Source organism: Diaphorina citri, unplaced genomic scaffold (assembly GCF_000475195.1).
Source record: "Diaphorina citri unplaced genomic scaffold, Diaci psyllid genome assembly version 1.1 scaffold1236, whole genome shotgun sequence".
In the NCBI taxonomy this organism is placed as follows: Eukaryota; Metazoa; Arthropoda; class Insecta; order Hemiptera; family Psyllidae; genus Diaphorina; species Diaphorina citri.
In genome coordinates, this window is record NW_007378665.1 from 17,642 (window position 1) to 37,493 (window position 19,852).

Here is a 19,852-nt window from a genome sequence, read left to right on the forward strand (position 1 = left end):
TCACTTAGTTTCTCATCTCTCTCTCCCCTTCCTCTTCATTCCTCCCACACTCTTGCTTCCTCTCTCCCCCGACTCATTTATTGTTTATACCATCCTCTCTTGTCTCATGTCTTCGTAAATTCTCTCCCTCCATCTCTTAATTTCTTCCCCCCACTGGTAAAATATCCCTCGTCCTTCCTTAATGTTTCCCCTCATCCGTAATTTATCCCACATCCTTCCTTAATTCCTCCCCTCACTCGTAATTTAATTCTCCCCCTCCATCTCTTAATTTCTTCCCCCCACTGGTAAAATATCACTCGTCCTTCCGAAATGTTTCCCCTCATCCGTAATTTATCCCACATCCTTCCTTAATTCCTCCCCTCACTAGTAATTTATATCTCCCACACCCCCATTTTTTAGCCCGTCCTTCCTTTATTATTACGATAGTAATAAATAAGCTGGGCCCGTCCCTCCGGGAATTTTTTAGCCCGTAGACCCCCCATTTTTTAGCCCGTCCTTCCTTTATTATTACGATAGTAATAAATAAGCTGGGCCCGTCCCTCCGGGAATTTTTCAGGCCGTAGTTTATTCGATCGTGATTAGTGAAAATTAGTACCTATGTACCTACCTAATTTGTTTAATATTCAGTTTATTATTATTCTTGATTTGATTTTTCGATTTTAATTTGTTTAGTATTCAGTTTATTACCTATTATTCTTGATTTGATTTTTCGATTTTACTTTCATGTAATGATTTAAAATCAAGACTAGAGCCCGTTCTCCCTTTACAAGACTAGACACTAGAGCCCGTTCTCCCTTTATTCCCAATATAATGTTCAAGTCACCCATCCATTTATTGGCCTCATAGGTGACACTAAACCAAGTATTATCTGATTCGACATAGGTAGATACTGATTTTCTCTAATCACGATCGAATAAACTACGGGCTAAAAAATTCCCGGAGGGACGGGCCCAGCTTGTTTTTCTTCTGTAGTCATCCATTTATTGGCCTCATAGGTGACGCTAAAACCGGTCTTAAATTATCGACTGAAGTGTTATCTGATTCGACATAGGTACTGATTTTCTCTAATCACGATCGAATAAACTACGGGCTAAAAAATTCCCGGAGGGACGGGCCCAGCTTGTTTTTCTTCTGTACACACGCCAGCGAGTTTTTTCCCCTCCCTTGCAATCTATTTGTTCAAGTTCTGGTCTTTCCGCTAGCCTTTTGGTCCCTCTCTCTCCCTCATTTCCCCCTCCTTCTTCTCTCCTTTCTTCCCCTCTTTATCGGCTCTCGGCGTCCCATTTTCTCCTGAAGTCATTTGTACACACGCCAGCGAGTTTTTTCCCCTCCCTTGCAATCTATTTGTTCAAGTTCTGGTCTTTCCGCTAGCCTTTTGGTCCCTCTCTCTCCCTCATTTCCCCCTCCTTCTTCTCCCCTTTCTTCCCCTCTTTATCGGCTCTCGGCGTCCCATTTTCTCCTGAAGTCATTTAGCTTTTGTTTACACAAGCACTAAGGGAATTTTCCTTTCTCTTTCATTTTTACTCCTTCCTCTTCTTCTTCTTCTTCTTCTCCTCCTCCTCCTCCTCCTCCTCATTTTCCTCTGGGTTGACAAACTTCCGAGACATGACGTGGCTCCTGATATACAGGGTGGTACAGGTATATTGTATACTCCAGTTTGGAAATACAGGGTGTCCCCACTTGAACAAAGAAGGACCTTAACCTCTCTCTCCCTCATTTCCCCCTCCTTCTTCTCTCCTTTCTTCCCCTCTTTATCGGCTCTCGGCGTCCCATTTTCTCCTGAAGTCATTTAGCTTTTGTTTACACAAGCACTAAGGGAATTTTCCTTTCTCTTTCATTTTTACTCCTTCTTCTTCTTCTTCTTCTTCTTCTTCTTCTTCTTCTTCTTCTTCTTCTTCTTCTTCTTCTTCTTCTCCTCCTCATTTTCTCCTAAAGTCATTTAGCTTTTGTTTACACAAGCACTAAGGGAATTTTCCTTTCGCTTTCATTTTTACTCCTTCCTCTTCTTCTTCTTCTCCTCCTCCTTTTCCTCCTCCTCCTCCTACTCCTCATTTTCCTCTGGGTTGACAAACTTCCGAGACATGACGTGGCTCCTGATATACAGGGTGGTACAGGTATATTGTATACTCCAGTTTGGAAATACAGGGTGTCCCCACTTGAACAAAGAAGGACCTTAATGACCATAACCGATGAATTGGTCTGCTTATCGGTATTCAGTATAGGTACCTTAGCAACACATTAAATTGATCCCAAAGGCAAGGTACACCTAGTTCCTTGACAAAATAAATGTGCTCGAAGACATGTGATGTGTTCCAATCCACTCAACCCCATTATTATAAAGCTAGAAAATTAGACTAACTTTCAGTGGTTCAGACTTAGGATCTGGAGGTTTGTGGTTCGAGTCCAAAGCATTTCGAAATTTCATTTCATTATTGAGTTTGGTGAACGACATTTTTTTTCGCATTTGACCATAACCGATGAATTGGTCTGCTTATCGGTATTCAGTATACCTTAGCAACACATTAAATTGATCCCAAAGGCAAAGTACGCCTAGTCCCTTGACAAATGTGCTCGAAGGCATGTGATGTATTCCAATCCACTCAACCCCATTATTATAAAGCTAGAAAATTAGACCAACTTTCAGTGGTGTAGTGATGTTGACTTTGGATCTGGAGGTTTGTGGTTCGAGTCCAAAGCATTTCGAAATTTCATTTCATTATTGAATTTGGTGAACGACATTTTTTTTTTCGCATTCATATACCTAGCAGACCAGATCTTTTATTAGGTATTTCATAAATCCAAAATAGGTTCTCTGCTACTCTGTCATTAGCCTTATGACACCATGGTCTCTTCATTTTGTCTCCCACCAGGACATCCCATCTTCATATCTGAGGAGACTCTCTCCTGATGTAATTATTCAAAATAGAAAGTAAAAATTGGGAGTTCTTTGTTGAATTGTTGTTAATTTTAGGATTAAAAGTAGGAGAAGATGATGGAGGAAGAGAACAAGAAGGAGGAGCCGGAGGAGGCGCTAATAGAAGACGGAGGACGTAAAAAAGGAGTCAAAATAGAAGGAGGTGATGGAGATAGAAATATGAAGGTAGGTATAGGTATAGAGGAAAAACAGAAGAAGAAACTGTTGAAGGTGGTGGAGGGAGAGGAGAGGGAGAAAGAGAGTCAAAAGAGAAGGAGGAGAAGAAGATGAAAGAAGAGAAGAGATTTGGAAGTACTCTTGGCCCCCTCGAAAAAATCCTGGCTACGGGCCTCTTCTTCGTCTTCTTCTTCTTCTTTTTGTTCTTGTGCTTCTTCTACTTCTCGTTGTTCCTCGTTTTCGTCTTCGTCTCCTACTCCTTCTCCTCTTGTTCTCTGTTATTTCTTCACCATCTTTTCGTTCTTCTTCTCCCTTTACTCTTGCCTTTCTAAAACTAATTGTGGTCGCTGCAGCGAGCCGTTCTCTGAAAGTTTTGCTTGCAGGTATTCTGGCATTGTGAGGTTTGCAGGTATTTGGGCTTTGCAAACTTCTGTGGGAAGTTGCAATAGTTTTGGATTTCATGGGGAAATATTTCTCGTTTTGCTTCATGCTAATGGAGGTAGTCTTTTACGATGATTTTGTTCCATTCAAATCAGCATCGCCTAAACTTTTCTAATGGCATTGGCTTTGTTGAGATAAAGGCATCGCTTTGGCGGGATAGCTTTTGTTCTCTGTCCATCGCCATCAACTTCCTTTACGAGACCTAGGAATATGTTTCAGCATTCATCAGGTCTTTCAAGTCCTGGAAATCTGAAGGTCTGGGACGTCCTGCTTTGCTCCTTTTTCCCAACACTCTGCCTTCAATTCAAATAGGTACTCAGACATCTACTTGTTATATATACTATGGCAATGTCCGCCACTCACGCTCAGACCGCCTGATAGACCAAAGTCCGACTGTATGACAGACCATTGGCGGGCATTAGACACCCTTTTACTATACCCTTGTGCCAATGGAAAAACAGAATTTTGAATTTTCACAAATTATATCAAAATATGGAATTGTAAATACTTTTCCATACTTTGGTGATATAGGGCACTAGCTACACTAGTATCCTTACTTCGGTATCTTTTATCGTACAATGGCAACCTGCTGGTGTGGTCCTCAAAGGAACTTGATTCAAAGGTTCTCGGGCGCTGCGTTGGCGGCATTTTGACCGCTTTTGCACGGATTTCGACCGTTTTTTGGTGGTTTTCAGCTATACCGACTAAAAGGTTAGAGATATGGTAAAAGTTAGGGTAAAATAACACTCAAATAAGCATCATTCAATAGGACAAGGAAATTCGTGTGATGTTCACACCAGATTTTTTTTTTTTTTTACATAAAACTAAATCAAAATTTTGAAGGTGTACCTTCAAAATCAAGCCCCCCCAAAAATTTAGGCAAGAACCGCCTATGACTGTGTCTAGCCGGACACGGAATGTTAGTAAGAACTGCTCAGGTTCTTAGTGCCGAGGGCTTTACCTCATATCGGTTTCAACCCGCCTAGTCACATGAACGCCACCCATAGACCGAGTCCAAAAATAATTACGTGGAGGGCCGCTTGTATGAAAAAGACATAAGTATACGAAGTATAGAGAAACTGAAAAAAAGTTAAATTCCTAAATCCTCTAAACATGAAAACATACTCTAACGAACCTGTTACTGGAGAAGACGGGAAAAGAAGAGAACTGCCCGCTGAAATTAAATTCAATCAAATGTGGACACAGAACTCATGGACACAGAACTATACGCCGGAAATTAAACTTTCGAATTTTCTCCCCACTTTGACCCACTTCCCCCTAATTTAACTTTCCTTTCCCCGCTTCCCCACTTTAGGCTACTTCCCCCTATGCTCCCTCTTCACTCTCTCCTTTCCTCTTCCTTCGATTTCTTCGGAAGCAGTTGGCACACGCGTTATCTTATTGCAGGAGATGGGGTTTCTATTTTTTAAGGGTCAATCAATCAATATTTTATGGTGTATTTGATACAATTTAGTATGTTCACAATTTAAGGGGGATTCTTGAAGGGTTTTCTTCGCTCCCTCTTCACTCTCTCCTTGCATTTCCTCTTCCTTCGATTTCTTCGGAAGCAGTTGGCACACGCGTTATCTTATTGCAGGAGATGGGGTTTCTATTTCTTAAGGGTCAATCAATCAATATTTTATGGTGTATTTGATACAATTTAGTATGTTCACAATTTAAGGGGGATTCTTGAAGGGTTTTCTTGTTGCAGGAGATGGGGTTTCTATTTTTTAAGGGTCAATCAATCGATATTTTATGGTGTACCTATTTGATACAATTTAGTATGTTCACAATTTAAGGGGGATTCTTGAAGGGTTTTCTTGAAATGCTTAAATAATATATTGCAACTGAAGCTTTTTACCATATATTATTTGAGGAAACCCCCTATTCAAAGCCTACTACCCGTGTGCCTACTCCTCTTCTTTTCCTCTTTGGGTCGCGGATTGAACTCCGGTACTTGAAAAAAAAAATAAAATAAAAAAAACATTACCTCTTTTGCGCCACAGCCGATATTTTTCTATATTATTCTAAAAATCTAAATCATACAAGACTCAAAATCAAAACGTTATGGCAAATTTTAGGGGGGGTCGGGAATAGAAAACCATAATAGGTCACTGTCTAACTGTGTATGAAAATTGGGGTTCGGTTAATTCCCTCATTCCAGACAAATTTCGCCTACGGCGCAATGAATCCTCTTCCAGTGTCTCAGGTCATGACAGAAGTGGGTATTTTTTTTCCTAAGGCAAGGGGCCTCACAAAGGCCCAGCGAGGGATTAATCCGCCACTACCTTCACCCTATGCAAATTACATGCTCCATGTAGTATAGAATAGAGGAAGTAGACTATACATAACATAATATATTCCTCTATGTACCCCTATTTATAAAATATACCTCTATGTAATAATGTTAAATACATATACACCTATCTCTATGTACATAATATACCACTATGTAGTATGTACATAATATTGTTCTACAAGGCTCCATAATGGGAAGTGATAATGTAATAGCTATAGAGAACGTTAAGGGAATGTAAAATGGCGGGAGGGAAATAGAGAGACGATAAAAAAAGGTGGATGAGGAGAAGAGGGTGGAAAATGAGGAGGAGAAAGAGGAGAAGAAAATGGAGAAGGAGGAGGAGGGGGAGGAGAAAAAGGCTCCAAAAAAAGGTGGACGAATAAAAGGAGGATTAAAAGGAGGAGAAGATGATGGAAGAAGAGAACAAGAAGGAGGAGGCGCTAAAAGAAGACGGAGGACGTGAAAAAGGAGAAAAAGGAGTCAAAAGAGAAGGAGGTGATGGAGATAGAAATATGAAGGTAGGTAGGTATAGAGGAAAAACAGAAGAAGGAACAGGTGAAGGTGGTGGAGGGAGAGGAGAGGGAGAAAGAGAGTCAAAAGAGAAGGAGGAGAAGAAGATGAAAGAAGAAAAGAGATTTGGAAGTACTCTTGGCCCCCTCGGAAAAATCCTGGCTACGGGCCTGACAACAAACATTATGTAGGTATACCTATACCGGTATTTATACGAATACGAAACATATACCTAGGTACGAGAGAGTGTGTGGTATAACGTATAACACAATACGAGGTGAGGGAATTGTATAACAATTTCCATACGAAATATACAAAACAGTCAAAAACAGAACAGAAAGTGAAAATGTTGAAATATAAAATACCTAGCGGCCTGACAACAAACATTATGTAGGTATACCTATACCGGTATTTATACGAATACGAGACCTATACGAGAGAGTGTGTGGTATAACACAATATACGAGGATAACAATTTCCATACAATATATACAAAACAGTCAAAAACAGAACAGAAAGTGAAAATGTTGAAATATAAAATACCTAGTGACACATTATTTATTACTGCTCTCTCTCTCTCTCTCTCTCTTCTGTATATCTCTCCTTCTCTTGCTCTCTCTCTCTCTCTCACACACATCCTCTTCTCTCCCTCTCTCTTTCTATCTCTTCCTCCTTATTTGCCTCTTCCTCTCCCTCTCTTCTTTTCTCTATCCTTCTCTACTGCTGTCGCTCTCTCTCTTCCTCTCTTTTTCTATCCTATTCTCTCTCCCTCTCTCTCCCTCTCTCTCTCTATCTCTCTCTCTCTCTTTCTCTCTCGCTTTCTCTCTCTCTCTCGTCGTTCTCGAGAACTGTGAGAACAAAAACAGAATATTAGAAATTATTCCTTGAAAAAAAGAAAAAAATAATAATACCAATCTTCCTTATCATAAATATTCCTTGAAAAAGAGCAGAATTCAAATGACAGAGTTCAGTTATATGCACCTTAATAATATATTAATTAAATATTTCATTTATAACTTAGGTAAATACCTAATATCATTGTAATTTTTCTATCAATATCCTACACAAGCCTTGAGCTTATAGGACAGTGATATACTACTATCAATCAATGTTCTCTACACTGAGCTAACTTTTTTATGACTTAACTTGGATTCGACCAAGTTGTAGAAAAAGGTTCTTGTTTCTTTATTTGTTTGATAAAACCACTAGACGAGGTTTCATTGTTTGATAGACGTTTAACATCACTGGAGCGTTTGTGCTGAGGGTTTTACTCTCCTTTCGGAGGCAACCTATACTGACCTCCTCCGCTTTCTCACAATAATCTCAATCAGACTGAGTGGGGCTGGGGAAAGCCAGCAGGACGTGATTGCCCAGATCCGGGCACCCATCCGGATTCTAACGAAGTGCAACGTTGCTTAACTTCAGTGAACCTTTGGGAACTGGAGCATTCAACGTTCTATTACCGCTGACAAATCGCATAACTTGGGAAAAGGTAAACATTCTCCCGAGAAACTTCTTTGACGAAAAAGTTGGAAAAAAAATTTCCTTCGGGCCGGATTTGAACCAGCGGCCTATGGATTACCAAGGAATAGAACACTACAGTCCACCGCTCTACCAACTGAGCTACCGAAGGTGATGGGAATAGGTGGATAAATAAGAGTATATGAAGAGATTATGAATTAAGTAGGTGGTGATAGAACTGGTTTAAATTTAAACCAAGATCTGGTTCGGGTTACATAATGCCAGTCCAGTCCACAAAGTGGTGAAGAGATTACGAATTAAGTAGGTGGTGATAGAACTGGTTTAAATTTAAACCAAGATCTGGTTCGGGTTACATAATGCCAGTCCAGTCCACAAAGTGGTTGATCTTTAGATTCTATGGTGGTACCGAATACGTATCAACCTAATACAGGTAGGGCTGTAGTCTCTATATCTGTCTAGTGGACAGTGTCTGGTTTGGTTTGGTTTTAAAAAGATGAGTGTTTCACCGCCGTTTTTATTTCGTAGCTATGAAACAACTGCTACATTGGACGCTTGTGGTCTGTGTCGTAGCTAGTCTCTATATCTGTCTAGTGGACATTGTCTACTGATAACCCAGATAACTGATTCCAATCTTCTTCTTCCTAGCCTTTTCCCGTGTTAAGACGGGACCGGCGGCGTTAATCGACAGGAGTGGTTAGTACTTTGAAAGCCCCCACCCGTCGCCGTAGCTGCCAGATCTCACCACCACAGAACCACACCAAACCCATACAAGTTTTATGCGTGTGCGGTATGATGGGAGAAAAAATGGATAGCATAAAATAAGAACCCCAACACGATAGCATCCTACACTCACAGGCGAAAAATACGGGATGGATTGACTTTGTAACTTTGTATCAATATCATCAATATTTCCATTGAAAATGTAGACCTTGACACCCCCATACGTTCCTTACTCCCCAACCCCCCCTCCCTATCTGATGACAAACCTGGTGTAGACTCCCTCATGTCCTACCTGAGATCCCTCAACATCATCGATAAAATATAAGACGAGGACCGGCGCGAACGACATGTTGTAACGCATAGTTAAAGCGCCTAAAAGGAGAAAAAAAAATGTAGAGCCAACAAGGATATCAAAGACGGTATACTGCCTCATATTGGAAGCGTAGTGGCGTAATCGAGTCGCCTGAAAAACCAAACCTATGAGAAACCTAGTAAACCATCATGTAAAAGTCGCGCGACTACGCTTCCAATTTGTGACGGACGCTAAAATCTTTTATTCTGACTTCTGACGACCTTTCTTAAACGTCTTGAAAATATTTTTAGACCCTTTTTCTGGTTGTCTTCAATATGTAGGTATATGAGGCAAACATCAACGATATCATGCCCACTAAAACAGCCAGTAACCTTTTCCCCTCTGTGGTCACTTTAGAACCTCCAGTAGATAGATGAAGCACCACATCGGAAGGCTCAAGGTATGGGTATGGATTTAAAAAAAAAAAAAAATGAGTGTTTCATCGCCGTTTTTATTTCGTAGCAATGAAACAACTGCTACATTGGACGCATGTGGTCTGTGTCGTAGCATGCCCATCCCGTAGTATGCCTCTCATCAGATGGGCGAGAAGAGACACAATACTTCCCATTGAGGTGCTGGGTCAAAACGAGAACACCAGAAAGTAACCCGTTGAAATATTTGCAATCGAAAAACGAGTACAAATTTTTTGTCGATGGTGGGATTCGAGCCCGGGACCTTCTGCATGGCAAGCAAGCGCGTTACCACTGAACTAATGCAGACTGTCCCCGTTTTTTTTGCACTCAAGTGTACGCGTAGGACCTTTAGCCTTGGCTGAACACCCTATACAATGAACACCTTAGGTGCCGTTCATTACATTAATGTGATATCAGCCCTGCCCCTAACACACGCCATGGGCACAATAGTCTAGGGGCTAGGGGTCATCAGACACATTGATGTTGTCAGGGACACCTTTGCGAAAAAAAAAAAAAAAAATGCGAGCAGACAATAATAATGATTAGCGTGCCGAGGCTAGGATTCAGACGAAACTTTCTCAATGACGGTCACTCACACGCAGACTGTCTGACAGATTAAATCCACTCACAAAGAAGAAATAATTATAATTATGTAGATTTACAAAACCAATGAACCGGATATCGTTGCGAACATCAGATGTAGGAGAATGAGATGGATGGGACATGTGTTAAGAAGAGATGATGAAAGTCTAATCAAGAGTGTTTGGGAAGGAGAACTAACAGGGACGAGAAGAAGAGGACGCCCAAAGCTGAGATGGAAAGATCAGATTAAGAGAGACATGGCAAAAATCAATAGGTACCACGGAAGAAGACGCACAAGACAGAACAGTTTGGCGAGGCAAAAAGTCTTCTAGGCTTCAAATGGCCCTGGCACTCCTGGCAGTAAGTAAGATTTACAAACCATTTAAACAAACTGTCAGCCTCTGGCTGGTTGCTAAGAAGCACATCAGTAAGGCCACTCACGGGTAGAGTGTTTGACAGGCTTAAGACCCTGGGGGAAAACAAATAGCATGGCAAGAAACACAGGCAAACGTAATAGCGGTAATAAAAAAAAGTAAAAAGTCAAGAAAAAAATAAAAATAAAGAAGAAGGAGGAGGGGAAGAAGAAGAAGAAGAAGAAAAAGAAGGATTAGGAGAGGAAAAGAAGTATAATACGAAGAAGAAAAAGAAGCAGCAGCAGAATACGAATAAGAAGAGAGGAAGACAAAGAAAAAGTCAAGAAAAAAATAAAAATAAAGAAGGAGGACGACGAGGAGGGGAAGAAGAAGAAGAAAAATAAGAAGGATTAGGAGAGGAAAAGAAGTATAATACGAAGAAGAAAAAGAAGCAGCAGCAGAATACGAATAAGAAGAGAGGAAGACAAAGAAGAATATGAAGAAAAAGAAGGTGAAGCTGAAGGTGAAGAAAGAGAAGATAAGAAAGAGGAGAGGAAGAAGGAGGAGAAAGAGCTTCTAGCAGAAGTAGTAGAGGAGGAGGAGGAGAAGGAGAAGGAGAAGAAAAAGAAGATGGAGAGGAAGAAGAAGGAACAACTAAAAAGAAGAAAAAGGAGAAGAAGAAAACTTTTCGTACCGACATCAGCTCCTTGGAGACAAATAAGTGGGGTAGCGTACCCCCACTATGTCCACCACCCTACGTGAAGAAAGAGAAGAAAAGAAAGAGGAGAGGAAGAAGGAGGAGAAAGAGCTTCTAGGAGAAGTAGTAGAGGAGGAGGAGAAGAAGGAGAAGGAGGAGGAGGAGAAGGAGGAGGAGGAGAAGAAGAAAAAGAAGAAGGAGAGGAAGAAGAAGGAACAACTAAAAAGAAGAAAAAGGAGAAGAAGAAAACTTTTCGTACCTACATCAGCTCCTTGGAGACAAATAAGTGGGGTAGCGTACCCCCACTATGTCCACCACCCTACATGTGTCTTTATTCTGAACTGTCAAACACTTAGGGTAGGGGTACTCCAGAGAGGGACGGGGGGAAGGGATGTTGTTTTTCCAGCACAATATTTTCGCAAAGCACAAAATATTTTCCGGGATTTCAAGCGGTCTGTGGCTCTTATTGAACGAATGGAGTGAATTTTATGTTTTAACTTGATGATTACCAAAAAATAAGAATCACCAAAAATTTGGAAAAAAGGAGACTTCAACAATTTTCCATTTATAGCATTTTCGTCACAGAGAGATTGAATAAAATCGTTAAAAGTAACTGCTTGTGCTACAGCTAGGGATACTTTGGGTATCCACTATCCAGCGCATTTGGAAATTGGAACAGCTCATAATATTAAAAGATCATATCCACTCCTTCCACTCAGTAACCTTGCAAACCTTGAATTAGTTGACCTCAAACCATAGGAAATCAAAGATGGCGCGCCATCGGAATCGGTTGCGTTTCCGAAAGTTTCCCCAAAACTAAATTGCACCTCTTCTTGACCCTATGTCAATTATTTCAGTTGATGTTGGTCGGCATTAATCGACTTCAGTCGATTACGCCATGTAGACGGAGCTTGAGATTTAGTGTGACATTTCGTCCTTAAAAGATGACAAGCGACATTTCGCTTTAGAAGTGCAACAAATGACCCCTATACCCCCATTTTAATCCCTTGCCCCTAAAACTGCGACAATTGTCCCCCATAGCTCTAGAGAAGTGGTTCTTAAACTATGGTCTGCGGACGATGAGCTGTCTACGAGACACTTAAAAGTGGTCTGCAGGAATTTTTATTTAAGCTTCAAAAATGGGTACATAATTATGTAATTCACATTTCACATATTATTTTTGAGAGGTTTGATAGACGGAACTGTGACTGCTAAGGTCTTTAAACCATAGGAAATCAAAGATGGCGCGCCATCGGAATCGGTTGCGTTTCCGAAAGTTTCCCCAAAACTAAAACGCACCTCTTCTTGACCCCATGTCAATTATTTCAGTTGATGTTGGTCGGCACTAATCGACTTCAGTCGATTACGCCATGTAGACGGAGCTTGAGATTTAGTGTGACATTTCGTCCTTAAAAGATGACAAGCGACATTTCGTCTTACATTCTTTTTAAAACTCCTAACTATGTATATCTAAGTATATTATCTATGTAGGTATGTAGACCTAACCTGACTACCTAATCGACCTAAGGTAAAGGCTCTACAGCTTGAAACTCTTGAAAGATTAATTGAAATTCCTCCCCTTGCTTCCCCCGACGCCTCGCCAATTTTAATCCTCAATATGACTCAGCTACCTCCTCGCCTTATTGTTTAATAATCAGGAAATTAATTGACTTTCCATAAAACACCTGCTATACATCATCTCATCTAATGACATTTTACGTTTTATCAAAGGACACCTGTTGAATGTTGGGGTTACAGGTTGGGTTGACCTGGGTTTGAGTTAACCTGGTTTAGGTTGGGTTGACCTCAATCAGGATGAGTGAGGCCGGGAAAATCTAGCAGCACGTGATGTATTGATGGTCAACCATCCGGATACCAACCATGAACAACGTTTCTTAGCTTCTGTGAACTGTTGAACATTGGGTTTTAGATGGATTGACCTGGGTTACAGGTTGGGTTGATCTCACTCAGGCTGAGTAGGGCGGGGAAAATCCATCAGCAGCACTGGCAGATGGTCACCCATCCGGATACCAACCATGAACAACGTTCCTTAACTTCCGTGATCCATAGGGAACTGTTCGCTGATGGCTCATTGAAGTTCTCATCTATGATAAGATAAGATAAGATAAGATAAGATATATTTTTTTATTGTACATGATTTTACATTAACACGTATAAGTACAACGTCAAATAACACTGGCAGATGGTCACCCATCCGGATACCAACCATGAACAACGTTGCTTAACTTCCGTGATCCATAGGGAACTGTTCGCTGATGGCTCATTGAAGTTCTCATCTATGAGTATTGAATATCAAATCTAGGTCGCAAAGTTGATTCCTGCCCGGGGGCAAACTTTATCCTAATCCTAAACACATAAAGGGCCGTTTAGATGCTCAGTCCCGGACTGCAGTCCGGACTGCCATCCAAGTCACCTTATTCCTCTAATCTCTAATACTTTACCTTTAGAAGTGCAACAAATGACCCCTATACCCCCCATTTTAATCCCTTGCCCCTAAAACTACGACAATTGTCCCCCATAGCTCTAGAGAAGTGGTTCTTAAACTATGGTCTGCGGACGATGAGCTGTCTACGGGACACTTAAAAGTGGTCCGCAGGAATTTTTATAGAAGCTTCAAAAATGGGTACATAATTCACATATTATTATTTTTGAGAGGTTTGATATACGGAACTGTGACTGCTAAGGTCTTGTCATCGACCCGAAAGCGAATAGACAAAGAAGACAGGATAGGAGAAAGCCTGCCGTTCCGAGAACGAACCTTATCCGTTCAGGGTAAAATATATCCCGAGCGGGAATCGAACCCGCGACCTGGCGCTTACAAGGGAGACGCGCTACCAACCAAGGTAACTAGGCTGACCGTACTCGTCGTCGTTTCAATAGGTCAATAAGTTGTTCAAATCCAAATAACATCTAAGTGGCCAGCAAAGAATTGGGTTTCAGTGGTCCCCCACTTCAGACATTTTGAGAACCCCTACTCCAGATCCTCCCATTTCACCCAGATTTGTGCCATAATTACCTTCGCTTGACTTGCTTTCTATTCACCTTCCTAAGGGAAACAGGAAAGGGGCGACAAAGGGCCAAATTTATAGTCAGGACTGTCCTTTAGTTTCACTTAACTGTGGAAACTAAATCTTTAAGAGGGAAAAAGGGGAGTGCACCTTTTCTATCCCCATAACTCACTAATGTCCGATCTTAACACAAAGAGTTTTCAGGTAATCCAGATTTTAAGAAATACTGCCAGCCTAGTTAGCTTAGTTGGTAGTGCGTCTGCCTTGTAAGCGCTAGGCCGCGGGTTCGATTCCCGCCCGGGGCGGATTATGAAGGAATTTAGATTTTCATCCCCCTATTTTTTGTGAGATGCAAAACGAAGCAATCTTTTTAACGTTTTTTAAAATTTCTCTTCCTGTAAATTCATTGGGAATAAAGTTCCAACGGGGGCTCTAATTTGCATTAGAATAGGAGCGAAAGAAAACCATCACCACAAAACCCCATTTATACCCTATTAGCTCGTTTCCTATTCAGTGTTAATTCAAAGCCCTTTTCAAGTGTTTTTTTCTTCTTCTTCTTCTTCTTCTTCTTCTTCTTCTTCTTCTTCTTCTTCCTCCTCCTCCTCTTATTTTTCATCTTTTCTTATCATTTCCTTCTTCTTCTTCTTCTTCTTCTTCTTCTTCTTCTTCTTCGTCTTCTTCCTTTTCTCCTCCACCTCCTCCTTCTCCTCTTTTTTTTCTCATCTCCTATTTTGTTGAAATGTCTTTTTTTTTCTCTTTTTTTTCCCCCCACTAATGGTCGAGTGTTGGATCTCAATTATTGTTCTACCTCGCCTCTCAACTTCATTACAATCCTTTCTTCTTCTTCTTCTTCTTCTTCTTCCTCCTCTTATTGTTCTTCTTTTCTTATCATTTCCTTCTTCTTCTTCTTCTTCTTCTTCTTCGTCTTCTTCGTCTTCTTCCTTTTCTCCTCCTCCTCCTCTTTTTTTTTCTCATCCCCTATTTTGTTGGAATGCCTTTTTTTCTCTTTTTTTTCCCCCCACTAATGGTCGAGTGTTGGATCTCAATTATTGTTCTACCTCGCCTCTCAACTTCATTACAATCCACTTCTCGTCACTTGAGTCAAGGTTAACCTCTTAATTTTCGAATAAAAAAAAGTCTCTTTCTTCCTTTTTTTGTGAAGAAAAAACATGAATACAGAATGTCGCTAAAAGTTCTGTTCAGAACTGAAACATTGCAAAAACTGAAAAAAAAGTAGTCTAATTCTAGGTATGCCTTCCGATTTTATGTGAAATGTTGTTGAGAATCAGTTGCAAAAAGAATCGTGTTGATATCTCCATTATTAATCAAGATATCTACACTACGGGCCTAGAATTCGGGAGGTTCAGGTTTCAATTTTCTGAAAGGTCAATACATAAAACGTCCAATAATTGATGAAAATTGTAGAGTCCACAATAGTCTACATACATCTAAATCATGAGACTGTAGATCTGACTCTAAAAGCCCCAAGTGTGTTTGTATGAGAGTATGTAGTTCTATTGTTCTGATTGAAGTGAAGAAGTAGCTATTTCGTAAAGAAATTAAGTATTTTAAGTTTCGTTATGAAGATATCAGGAAAGTTTGCCAGGTGTTGGGTTTGTGGGTGTTCCTGTCAGGCTGTCCGAATGGTCTGTCAGAAATTTTGTGCATAGGCATAGATAATAATAATAGTGCTTATTTATACTGCTCGCATAGGACTGAAAAGTCCCTTTACTCCAGCAGTAGACTACTACTATTATTGTGGAATTGTTTACATTTCTGTTTTCGGTAGCCCGTGCTAAGATCTAGTGGTCATACTACGGGCCTAGAATTCGGAAGGTTCAGGTTTCAATTTTCTGAAAGGTGAATACATAAAACGTCCAATAATTGATGAAAATTGAAGAGTCTACAATAGTCTACATACATCTAAATCATGAGACTGTAGATCTGACTCTAAGCCTCAAGTGTGTTTGTATGAGAGTATGTAGTTCTATTGTTCTGATTGAAGTGAAGAAGTAGCTATTTCGTAAAGAAATTAAGTATTTTAAGCTATCTATCCTCTAATTCACCATCGACTTCCTCTTCATCCTCTAATATCTCTGATTATGATACCTCCGATATTTTTCCATGTTATTCTGAAAATATAAATCATACAGGACTCAAAATCACATTCAAAATCAAAACGTTATGGCTAATTTTAGGGGGGTCGGGAATAGAAAACCATAATAGGTAACTGTCTAACTGTGTATGAATAGGTATGTACTTTGGGGTTCGGATTCTCTGGTTCCTCTCATTCCAGACAAATTTCGCCTACGGCGCAATGAATCCTTTTCCAGTGTCTCAGGTCATGACAGAAATGGGCATTTTATTTCCTAAGCCTAAGGCAAGGGGCCTCACAAAGGCCCAGCGATAGATTAATCCGACACTATACCCTCAGACACTCACCCTATGCAAATTATACGCTCCATGGAGTATAGAATATAGGAAACAGACTAGGTATATACCTACATAACTTAATATAAATCTACATACATAGGAATATACCTCCATTTACATAATATACCTCTATGTAATAATGTTAATACATAATACACCTATCCCTATGTACATAATATTGTTCTACAAGGCTCCATAATGGGAAGTGATAATGTAATAGCTGTATATAGCGTTAAGGGAATGTAAAACGGTAGGAGGGAAATAGAGAGACGATAAAAAAAGGTGGATGAGGAGAAGAGGGTGGAAAATGAGGAGGAGAAAGAGGAGAAGAAGATGGAGAGGTCCACCCTACATGTGTCTTTATTCTAAACTGTCAAACACTTAGGGTAGGGTAGGGGTACTCAATAGAGGGACGAGGGGAAGGGATGTTGTTTTCCCTGCACAATATTTTCACAAAGCACAAAATATTTTCCGGGATTTCAAGCGGTCTGTGGCTCTTATTGAACGAATGGAGTGAATTTTATGTTTTAACTTGATGATTATAAAAGTAGGAGAAGATGATGGAGGAAGAGAACAAGAAGGAGGAGGCGCTAAAAGAAGACGGAGGACGTAAAAAAGGAGAAAAAGGAGTCAAAAGAGAAGGAGGTGATGGAGATAGAGATATGAAGGTAGGTAGGTATATAGAGGAAAAACAGAAGAAGGAACAGGTGAAGGTGGTGGAGGGAGAGGAGAGGGAGAAAGAGAGTCAAAAGAGAAGGAGAAGGACGCTTGATGATTTTTCTGTTTTCCGAAGTCAGATTGTCTGTCAGGACCATAACTCTGGGACGGATTGTCCGATTTTGATAGAATTTGACAAAAATGTTGTTCACCTGTTCACCATTTAAAGGACATTTCCTCTTTGGATCAGATTGTGTCTATTGATGTCCTGTAGATACTTTTTTCTGAGTGCGGTCTTTGCTTTACAAACTGAAGTGTCTGCAGTTTACTGAAAAGTACCAAACTGACTCGTTTTTCTTGCACTAAATAAGAAGTATTCTCTTCCAGACTGTCAGAGAAGGGACATCTAATTCTATACCATTGTAGTTAGATCCCAAGGTGGAGGTCTCGGGTTCAATACCCGTCACTGTCGGAGCTCGGAAAGTTGCGGTTAAATTTCAGCAAGCACTGTATAAAGTTTATAAACAGTATAAAGTTGTATCTACCTACCATACTCCCGGTATTCTGAACTGAAACGACCAGTAGGGGTCATGTCACCTGTCTCTTTGGGTGTTTTCACATCTTTTTTATACTGAAGTTGATGGAGGATGCAAAGATACAGAAGGAGAAAGAGGAGGAGGATTAGGAGGAAAAGAAAGAAGAAGGGAAGGGAAGGAGAGAAAGAGGAGGAAGAGATGAAAATGGAGAAGAAGAACGAGGGAAGAAAAAATAAAAGGAAGAGAGGAAAAGGAGGAGAAATGAGAAGAGATAGAATGTGGGAGGGAGAGAAGAGAGCTGATAGGAATGATAGGATGAGACATAGAGAGGCCGAGAGTGGAACGTGCAGAAAAAAAGGGGGAGGAAAAAGAGAAGAAGGGATGGAGGGGAAGGAGAAGGAAAAAGTGAGAGAGGAAGAGAGAAGGAAAAAGTGGGAGGGAGGAAAAGAAGGGGAAATAGAAGAAGAGGGGGAGGAATGTTGTGAACTTGGCATGAATGGTCACATAAATCATTGTCACCTATCCGGAAAACTTACTATCCCAACCTTACGCTCACACTTCTCACAAAAAAAGAAAAAAAAATCCGGGTGAACATCACACGACTTTCCTCATCCTATTGAATGATGCTTATTTTGGGTGTTCTTGTTCTTATACCCAAACTTTTACAATATCTCTAACCGAACTGACTATGAGTTTGGTTCTTTTTACTTTCTATTTTTAAAGAGGTTTGACAGAGGGAACTGTAACTGCTAGGGTCTTATCGTCCCGAAATCGAAGAGAGAAGGAAGACAGGATAGGAGAAGGTATAGGCTTACTCTTACCGAAAGTAAAAACGGGATCTAGCTTTACTTTGTCGTTTCTAGTATGATAAACGGTACGACGCGACGCCGTTTTTTCTGACCGTGGAATGACAAGTGCGAAGACCGAAGTTCTGAGTGGAATGCTGCATGTTGTTCGCGGAATACTCCTCCAGACAGCTAAGCTGACAGGAGTGGTTAGTACTTTGAAAGCCCCACCCGTCGCCGTAGCTGCCAGATCTCACCACCACAGAACCACACCAAACCCATACAAGTGTGTTTTTCTAATTAAAACTTGAGAGAACGGAGCACACACAGACACAGAACAGGCAAGTGACAAGGCGAGAATTATCTCAAGACTGAGGTTTGTGCAAACCGGGACTGAACGTTTGGACGCGAGCTGATTTCTGTCACACTGGACTGCAGTCCGGGACTGAGCGTCAATCGACAGGAGTGGTTAGTACTTTGAAAGCCCCACCCGTCGCCGTAGCTGCCAGATCTCACCACCACAGAACCACACCAAACCCATACAAGTTTTATGCGTGTGCGGTATGATGGGAGAAAAAATGGATAGCATAAAATAAGAACCCCAACACGATAGCATCCTACACTCACAGGCGAAAAATACGGGACGGATTGACTTTGTATCAATATCATCGATATTTCCATTGAAAATGTAGAGCCAACAAGGATATCAAAAACGGTATACAGCCAGCCTAGTTAGCTTGGTTGGTAGTGCGTCTGCCTTGTAAGCGCTGGGCCGCGGATTCGATTACCGCCCGGGGCGGATTTTATCCTGATGGGATAATGTTCATTCTAGGAACGGCTGGCTTTCTCCTACCCTGTCTTCCTTCTCTCTTCGATTTCGGAACGATAAGACCATAGCAGATACACTTCCCTCTGTCAAACCTCTTTTTTTTTTTTTTTAAAAAAAGACGGTATACTGCCTCATATTGGAAGCGTAGTGGCGTACAGTGGCTTAGCGTCCACGTAGGGCGTGTATGGCGGCCATACACTCAAAATTTACTCAAAAACCCTTAAATATTGACTTTAAATATTTATGAAGAAGCATGTGCATGACTTATGTAGTAATGTGCATGGTGATGGAAATTAGTGCCCTAGCTTTCTTCTATCGTAATATCCTTCTTCTCTCGTCGGTTTCTGGACGATAAGACCTCAAAAGGTAAGGTTCCCTCTATCAAACTTTTTTTACAAGTACCGAATACCTACGTAGCTACCAAGCTACCAAATTTAATGATGTCGAATGCCGATCCAGAAATGTTGAGCTAGTGGAGACGCAACTTACAAAGTTTAAGGACATGCTTATCCTGTCTCCTTCCCACCAGTATAAAGTGAAATGGAGGGAAAAGAGTGGGAAGAAGTTTAAAAAACCCGCGAGCACAAAATAATAAACGCATGATAACCACCCCTCCCCTCCCTCTTGCTCCCCCTGAGTAAGT

The 19,852-nt window shown here is 40.8% G+C and overlaps 1 non-coding gene across 1 annotated transcript; it reads right to left on the bottom strand.

Moving 5' to 3' along the window:
- Positions 1–7,884: 7,884 nt before the first annotated feature.
- Trnay-gua lies at positions 7,885–7,974 on the bottom strand. Its single transcript is given in 2 exon segments — positions 7,885–7,920; positions 7,938–7,974. It is a non-coding gene; the product is annotated as a tRNA-Tyr (tRNA).
- Between the last annotated feature and the right edge of the window lie 11,878 nt (positions 7,975–19,852).